General features: G+C 35.5%; 1 non-coding gene across 1 annotated transcript; it reads right to left on the minus strand.

The window, feature by feature from the left end:
* Window positions 1-2,015: 2,015 nt before the first annotated feature.
* Window positions 2,016-2,209, minus strand: LOC145297132 (U2 spliceosomal RNA). The gene has a single exon (XR_013870108.1). It is a non-coding gene; the product is annotated as a U2 spliceosomal RNA (small nuclear RNA).
* Window positions 2,210-9,011: the final 6,802 nt, after the last annotated feature.

A 9,011-nucleotide genomic window follows, 5' to 3' on the forward strand; every position in this document is an offset into this window, starting at 1 on the left:
CCAAAACAGGAAGTTGCAATGTACATTTTGTTGGCATTTCAACTTGCCGACATATTTCTGTATGCGTTATTCATCCGCCCAAACAAAGATTTTACTCGGTATAAACCATTCTTTGTATAAAATTACTGTTTCTTGTTCATTTCAGTGTTATCTGATCAGTAGTTTAAGAGTTTATCAGTTAAATATTTCAATATAGACACACATACACACACACATACATACATTTACTGTTTTATTTATATAGATAATTCGAGTATACATGTTAGCAATATAAATACTAGGGAAAAACTGCAGCAAAGAGGCATAAACATTAAGCATGTTAGTAATCACGAGTGTTGGGACGATCAATCGGATCGGGACTCGGAAAAATTGGAAATTTCTGTTGTATCAGAAGCAGAAAACTTTCAGCTTATTTTCCGATACCAAAAACGATTCTTTTAATTGTTTATTTTATTGTTTTATTTTTATTTAAAACTGAATTTACCATTGCTGATAATATAAACGATGATAAATTGATAAATATTTATTGATTTAACATTTCTGAATTCTTGAGATGGGGATTGGTTATCCGTATTATTTGATTTCATCGGACTACTGTTCTCATCTTGAGTGTGATTTTCACAACGTTTTAGTCGATGTAATCTCCGAACTTCTTCAGGTGTATCTTGTTGAATTCGGGCATGTTTCTCTCGATGTAGCAAAAAAAAAACAGAAAATAAAAGGTCTAACGAGACGCAAAGCAAGTTTCACTACACGTATTTTATCAAAAAGTCTGATGAGATGCAGAGCACTGTTCACGGTACGCAGGTCTGAACATTCCTCCCAACTTCTCCCTATAGTGTTCGGGTGTGCCTCATTAGCAGGTGTGTCATGTGACCATGCGAGAATTGTGCGAGATCGAGGGCTTTAAAAAATCACGGACGCCAACTTGGATCATTTGATTTTTCTTTTTTCTCAGCCCGCAGGACAGAAGGACGTCTGCGATGTGAGTGTTCATTATTTATTTATCGTTTGTACAGCCACACAAGGCACACACGTGTGGCCACTTGCTTCTTTGATGAACATCACAGTTGAACGAATTTCGAACAGAACCCTTTATTTACTTCACAGCGGATAGAGGTCCTAAGTAATTTGCAATTGTATTTTTCAGCCACCCATACTGAGAATTGAACCTTCAACTTTCAGGAGAATATCACTTTTACAAATGATTTTTGCAGGTACTCTGACCATTGCGCCACGGGTCCTTGCAGACAATATATACTTGAAGAAGATCGGAGGTTACATCGACAAAAACGTTGCGAAAATGGCACTGAAGATAAGAACAGTAGTCCGATGAATCCAAATAATACGATTTATTGACTTTAAACTATAAGCAAAACTAAAATTTGTAGATCATCCTGCACAAGTGTGTTTTAACTTTTGCGAAAATATATTACATAAGTTTTTTGCAGGGGGTTTAACAACCAGTTATAAAAACCGGTTGACCGTACAACTAAAATATTAAGACACAGAGGCAAAAGGAAAAGAAACAGCAAAGCAAAAGTAAGAAATGACGAAAAGGATGAAGTCCGTTCAAAGACGACGAATCGCCGTTGATTTACGAAAGTGAAGTAAGTAAGAATGGTAACCGGAAGAGTGCAGGAAGCACTGGAAGAGTGCAGGATGATGCAGCAGGTGCTGGAAGGGTGCAGGATGGAGCTGGAGACACCAAGGGCTGGAAGGCTGTGGGAGTGAGCTGGAGGCCGCTGGTTGAAGAGGGGAGGTCTCAGGAAGTAGACAGGCAATAGTAATCGCATAGTCGTAGTTTGTGGGTGGCATAAAAATGGTTTCAGAATAGCATAATAATGTGGAAAAAGGTAGCCCTGAAAAGGGCTGTTTGAACTACTGCTGCTGGAAAGCTTTGACTGGCTGCATCGAAGTGTCGAATGACAGCAAACATGCTGTATTTATGAGAAGATATTGTTACATCACGCGCTGGTCTTAGAGAGAAAACAAATGAATAGAATTAATTCTCCGCTGAATCGAATACAACCAAAAGAATTGATTGCAATACCAGGTCAACCCGTGACAAAGGTGGAGCAAGACCCTTACTCTTCGCCAAGTTGAAAAATCTGTTCAATATCACAATACCCAATGTAGGGTAATATAAGATATTAAGCTGATAAGAACAGATACTACACGCGATCTTAGCCAATAGGCTGGAAGCGTGTAAATTGATTGTGTTTATGTCCGATTAAGCTCGGAATCAAAGTCTCTGCTATTTATTTTCATGGAGAAAGAGTTGAAATTAGATTTATTTCACCTCAAATATGGCCGACGTAGCAAAAATATAAACCACGATGTAAGCGCACTACAACAGATTTTTACGGTAATCCGAACAAAAGAATACTCTTATAACTAAATGTTTAAAATTTTAAAAAGAATCAGATCAGAATCAGCGATTGTATCGGAATTGGTAATTTAGAAAAGAATCGGTAATCGTATTAGAATTGGGAAAAGTTTTGGAATTGCCTCATCACTAGTAATCATTGGGTTGAACCGGAAAATCCTGTGAGATTTCGTTCTCATTGTTTTATGGAAAAAAAAACGATAATTCTATTCTTCTTATTTAATATGTTAGTTTCTGTTTTAATTACTAATATTATCTAGGTAGAGCTATATGATAATATCCTAGATATCCGTACTGGCTGTTATATTTACAATGTACTTTCTACGTATACAGGACTGGATTAAATATTGGCGCATAGGCATAAAAAAAGGATCGAATTCACTAAGTGATTTAATATATTGGCAGATAACATCACGTTGTACAGAACAAGTACTACGACATTCAAGTTTGATGTTCGGGGATGCTGTAGCGTAGCATTTTGATGTGCAAATAGAAATGTAGTCACATGCTAACGGCGATTTGAATAGGTTCCTGCTTTTTAAGCAAGTAGCTGGAACTGGAAGCGAGATATGAGACCCCCAGAATCATACAGTACTAATCACTATGTATAGAAAAAAAAACGAGTTATATATACCACTGCGTTCCCCCAAACACTTCTCTACATGGAGTGATGGTTGGAGGTATAGAATGCATCTGATAACACGGTCAAAATCCAATGTTTATTAAGGCAACCTGTGCTGAAAAAAATGACAAACTGATTGATGTGGAGGTTCTGCTCAGCTTTGTATCCTCTGCACATGCTTCTTATTTTCGTGGTGTTTCTGGATGAACTCCTCGTCAAGACATGGAAGAAAACCCTATCTCACAGGAAATTGCGGCTGGCAGTGAAGAATTTGATTATGCTGATAATCTGGATGATCGCAACACATTAATGGATTATGTTGAGACCAACATCATCGTGGAATGACTAAGAAGCAATGTAAGTGCAGTAAAACTTGTTTTGTATTATTTCTTTAACTTTCTTAAACGTTATTACTATATTTACAGGCAATGATAACATTTCATTGTCATTGTTTTCACAAAAATCATCAACGATTTATTGTGCTACTAAAATTTCAATTGCTGAAATGAACATGCCACAATATATTAGCTTAGGACACTTCGTTTTAAAACAAACCCAAAAGATTACCTCTATTAGTTCCTGGAATACACGGATTACTCCCCACTCCCGTTGTACTGCTTCGAGTAATGATACAATTAAATAAGAGATTGGTGTTATTTATTTATTTATTTATTTATTTATTTATTTTAGTTTGTTCAAATCGCGACAGCTTGAACCCATTTTCTGACGTGTTTTTAAAAATGGCGTTTAGTACCGTATGATTCGGGGGGTTTCAATTAATCTTAGCTTAGTTAATTCTCACCTTTTATATAAACTTTTCGTGGGTTTCTTATTTCTATGTAATGTTTTTGTCTGAAATAATTCATCTCTTTTGTCTCTTGTTCACTGAGCTGAATTTACAGCTGATACATTTTTATCCCACTCATGTTCGAAGAGTATGGATGATTCATTCTTATGTGACCACCACGATATTTTTAGAGCTGACACATTTCGTTGTCTCTCATTGTTGATTTGGTTCAGATCAAAGTCGTCCTCCGCTTGATCCGATCCAAAACGAGATCAAACCTTTTTTTCTGAATTTATGAGATGAGGATTGATTATTTGCATTATTTGAATCCTTCGGACTACTGTTCTCATCTTGAGTGTTATTCAGGCAACGTTTCGGCCGATGTAACCTCCGATCTTCTTCAGGTGTATCTTGTCAAACTCGGGAAACTTTCTGTCGAACTCGGGAATCGTCAAACTCGGAAATCTTTCTGTTGAACTCGGGAATCTTTCTGTCGAACTCGGAATTCTTTCTGTCGAACTCGGGAATCTGCACAGAATTTCAAACGGAACCCTTTATTTAATCCACAGGGTTAACATACTCTCGTTCCAACAGTCATGATTAAGTAAAAGTCTTAAGTAATTCGCAATTATATTTGGAGTGCCGCCCATACAAAGGATTGAACCTTCAATGGAAAGACGCTTAGTCTTAGCCATTTTTAAATCCACAGATGTTATCCACCAAATAAAATTTGTATTTATTTTTTTACTTTGTAATTTTATGTTAAGTATTGGAATTCATAAAACATACGTGGATTGGTCAATGTAGTTATGTTTATTGGTCCCTTTAAGTGTTGCATAGATTGGCCCATAGGAAAATACAACCGTGTATTGATTGGCCAGCTATATATATATATATATATATATAGAGAGAGAGAGAGAGAGAGAGAAAGAGAGAGAGAGGATACTAAATTAGGAAAGCTATATATATATATATATATATATATATATATATATATATATATATATATATATATGGGGGGTACCAGATTGGTAAAAGGAAAAACTATTTCCAACTCGCATTTAGGTAAAAATGCACTTTCATAAAAATAATTGAACTAATTCAAAACGTATTACAAAAACAAAAACAAATCAATAACATCTACGTAAATCATAATATATCCAAACAGTCGTGCACGATTGTCGAGTCGTAGGAGTTAAGGCTTCCTACCATGGGGTCCCGATTTTGAGTCTCGCTAGATTCAGCCACTCTAATGAGTTGTAGACCATGAAGCACGAATTAGTAGATATTTGTATTTTAAAAACAATATATATATATATATGCTGTTCCCTATTTTGGGAACCAAATTAGTCTAAGGGAAACCATTCTTAACTCGCATTTAGGTAAAAAAGCACTTTTTTATAAATAATTGAATTAATTCAAAATTTATCGCAAAAACAAAAACAACATCTATGTAAATCGCATCCAAACAGTCGTGCGAGATGATCTAGTGGTATAGTGGTAGAAGTTTGGGCTTCTTATCGTGGTGTCCCGGTTTCGAATCTCGCTAGATTCAGCTACTTCGATGAGTCGTAGACGACGAAACGCGTGTCAGTGAATAAGTATAACTAACAAATAATATATATATATACATATATATATATATATATATATATATATATATATATATATATATATATATATATATATATATACACTAGCATTTCAGCCCGGCGTTGCCGGGGTGTTTGGAGATATGTTTTGAGCAAAAAAAACGGTCAATTTTTTTTAACTTTGACCCCTATTATGACCCCTTAACATTTATTGTTTGGGGTTCAAATCAAGTTATTAAGTTAGATCCATATCCAAGGAACCTATATCTAAAATTTCAAGTGCTTAGACCCTAATTGTTGGAGGAGTTTGGTAAAGTTCTCAAAGGTCAAATTGTTGAACTTTGACCCCTTAACAGCCAAATTTCTGGCCGAAAACCGATCACATAGATTTTCCCAAATCTCAGTACCATGTATATCAAATTTCGAGTCTGTAGACTTTAAATTGACAGAGTTATTGCGTAGGGAAATGTACACACACAGACAGACACACAGATACACAGACACTTCACTTTTATAGATATATAGATTACTAGCATGGGTGCCCGGCGTTGCCCGGGTGTTTGGCGGTGTATGCTGAGAAAAAAATAAATAAATAAAGGGTCAATTTTTTTTAACTTTGACCCCTATTATGACCCCTTAACATTTATTGTTTTAGGCTAAAATCAAGTTATTAAGTTAGATCTATGTCCAAGGAACCTATATCTAAAAGTTCAAGTGTTTAGACCCAAAATTGTCGGAGGAGTTTGGTAGAGTTCTCAAAGGTCAAATTGTTGAACTATGACTCCTTAACAACAAATTTCTGGCCGAAACCCAATCACATCGATTTTCCCAAATCTCAGTACCCTGTATATCAAATTTCGAGTCTGTAGACTTAAAATTGACAGAGTTATTGCGTAGTGAAATGTACACAGACACACAGACACACACACAGACACTTTCACTTTTATAGATATATAGATAAAGGAAGCAGGCAAAAGGGAGTGTAAATTTAGAAATGAACTTCAGCAAATACTTTATCTACTACGCAACAGAAAATTCTAGCATGAATTTTAGGAGGCTTAAACCTAATTTGTTTGCTAGACATGCGGTGTAGTGAATGAAGTACTTGGTAAATAAAAAGGATAAAAGATAAAGAAATCTGATTAAGAAAACTATAAATTTTAGTAATAAAATAAACGATCGGTTATTCCATTCCACTTAAACCGACTCCCCCCCCCCCTCTCGTTGTACTGCTTCAGGTAAGGATACAATTAAATAAGAGATTATTATCTTTTTAGTTTGTTGAAATCTGTAAATATTTTGTGTGTGTGTGTGTGTGTGTGTGTGTGTGTGTGTGTGTGTGTGTGTGTGTGTGTGTGTGTGTGGCTCAACGAGACGTTTTGAAATAAGGCCGCAATCATTTTTTTTTTTTGCAATATTCTAAATTTAGAACTGAGTGCCAAAACGGATTTTTGTTGCTATCGTTTCTACTAATCTTCGCACTACATCAAAGGACGTTGACTTACTAAATGAACTTTGACTCCTCCATCCTTATTTACTTACTTGCCTACGAGAGCAAAATGTGACACAAGGTCGCTTTCATAATGTGGGAGAAATCCAACTCTCCCAGAAAGGAGCACACTGAATGGGAACAAAAATATCTATATAGTCTCCCTCCACTCCTTCGCAAAAAACAGGTGGAATAACAGGTGATAATGCATAGGAGGATTGTTTCCTGAAATCGAACAGATACAACACTTTGATCATAGGCTTGATAGAATCTAACTTAGCATCTCTATGCCTCAAAACAGTGTTGCAAAATGTTTCTTTTTTCCCTTTTGTTTTTACTCTTTTTCACTCGAATTAAGATATATTGCCATTTGAAACATAAGAGCCTACTATTTGGGATGGTGTCTAACAGGACTGTGGGGAGTTGAGCAGCGAGATGTTTTTTCACATTACATGTAAACCTCTGCAAGTTAGTACAGTCTGAGAAGCAGAACAGAGGGAGGGAATTCTAATGTATTCTAATGCAGTCCAAGGGAAGAGGAGTTCAAGGCTCTCTAGCATCTAGGGACTTCAATAGTGAAGGACTGTGATTTTCCTGCTTGTCGAGTTAATCTGTCGAGGAGGCACAATTGATATGAGCACATTCCATTAAAGTACTTGTAAAAAGACACAGGGATACAGCATTACGGCGATGAGACAGACGTTGGAGCTGGACTGATAGTTTAGAACCTATTAGATTTAAATATCTTCTTTTGGATCTTGTCTATGAGTGAGAGACTAGTGTCAGATGCATCGGCCAAGATGTGGCATGGACCAATTGTGGCTTAGTAAAGATATATAATACTCTCTGTAGTGTGAGCAATTTTCTAGCACGTTAAAGAGAGCCCACCTCGTTTCCAGCAGCCTTCAGACAGTCTTCATTGCCTTTGTTTCAGTTTATGTTGTCTGTGAATATTAAGCTAAGGGGTTTGAATGGAAGAGCTCTCAGGTAGGCTGTTATTTGTCATGACATTCGGTGGTTGAAAAGTTTTTTTTTGTAGTTGTTAATGGAAAGAAGCTTAGTCTTAGCCGTCTTCAATCAACAGATATATATATATATATATATATATATATATATATATATATATATATATATATATATAAAATGAAAATTACAATAAGTTTACCAAGGTAATCAAAATGGTAAACTTAAAATATATTATAAATATCAAAGAGTTAATATTTACAAGTAAAGTAATCTCAACCAGATGTAAAAGCTCAATAAAACCGAAAAGGAAATAGAGCTTATAATTTACTTGATTCTTCCGACCTTGGCAGACGTGTTTTAAATATTCTCTCCAGTGCTTTTTCTGTGCACATTTGAACTTTTCTTTTAGTGATTTTGAACTCATTCCATTTGTGATTTTTTCCAAGGAATTCTGCCTTTTGGATCATTTTGGACCATTTGGAACTTACCTGTTGGATTAGAAGTTTTTAATTCGACCGTGTTTGGATTTTACCATTCTTGGATTTTTTACCCTTCACCGGACTATCCATTCATGTGAAATCTTTTTATCATTTTTTCTTTTACCTCCTATTCCCCTTACCTCACCCTTTTTTTAACCAAGTAAGATCTGTGATTTACTTGTGGTTTCATTAAATACTTTTACATGCAAAATCCGATCCCGCATTTTGCTAATTCCTGCCCTCCGATGAGAAGGAGAGTATTTCTTCGAAACTCCGCGGATTAAGGACTATCCACTTATCTTATGCTTCCTTTTTAAAATTAAATATGTTTTTAACTCTTTTTCAAGATGTTTTTTAACATGTTTTATTAATCATTTGTTCATATATATATATATATATATATAATTATTTACTATAATAATTATTAATTACCTACAGACACTAGTGTTTCATCCTTTCGGGAATCATCACTGCAGGTTGTCACGATTAACTCCAGTCGATAGATTCGAACCCGGCAAGAGAAGCCATCCCTGGCTTCATTAGCAAGGACTCAATCAATTCGGCTACCGTTAACCGTGAGAAATGCTGTTGAATTTAAACATTTATTTTTCAAATGCTTTTTCACGTCTGTCAGTGATCCAATCATTATATGATGATCTGCGCATAGGAGCTAAATTGACCGACTTT

The sequence above is a fragment of the Euprymna scolopes genome, chromosome 17 (genome assembly GCF_053919585.1).
Source record: "Euprymna scolopes isolate OS-2025 chromosome 17, ASM5391958v1, whole genome shotgun sequence".
Lineage (NCBI taxonomy): Eukaryota > Metazoa > Mollusca > Cephalopoda > Sepiida > Sepiolidae > Euprymna > Euprymna scolopes.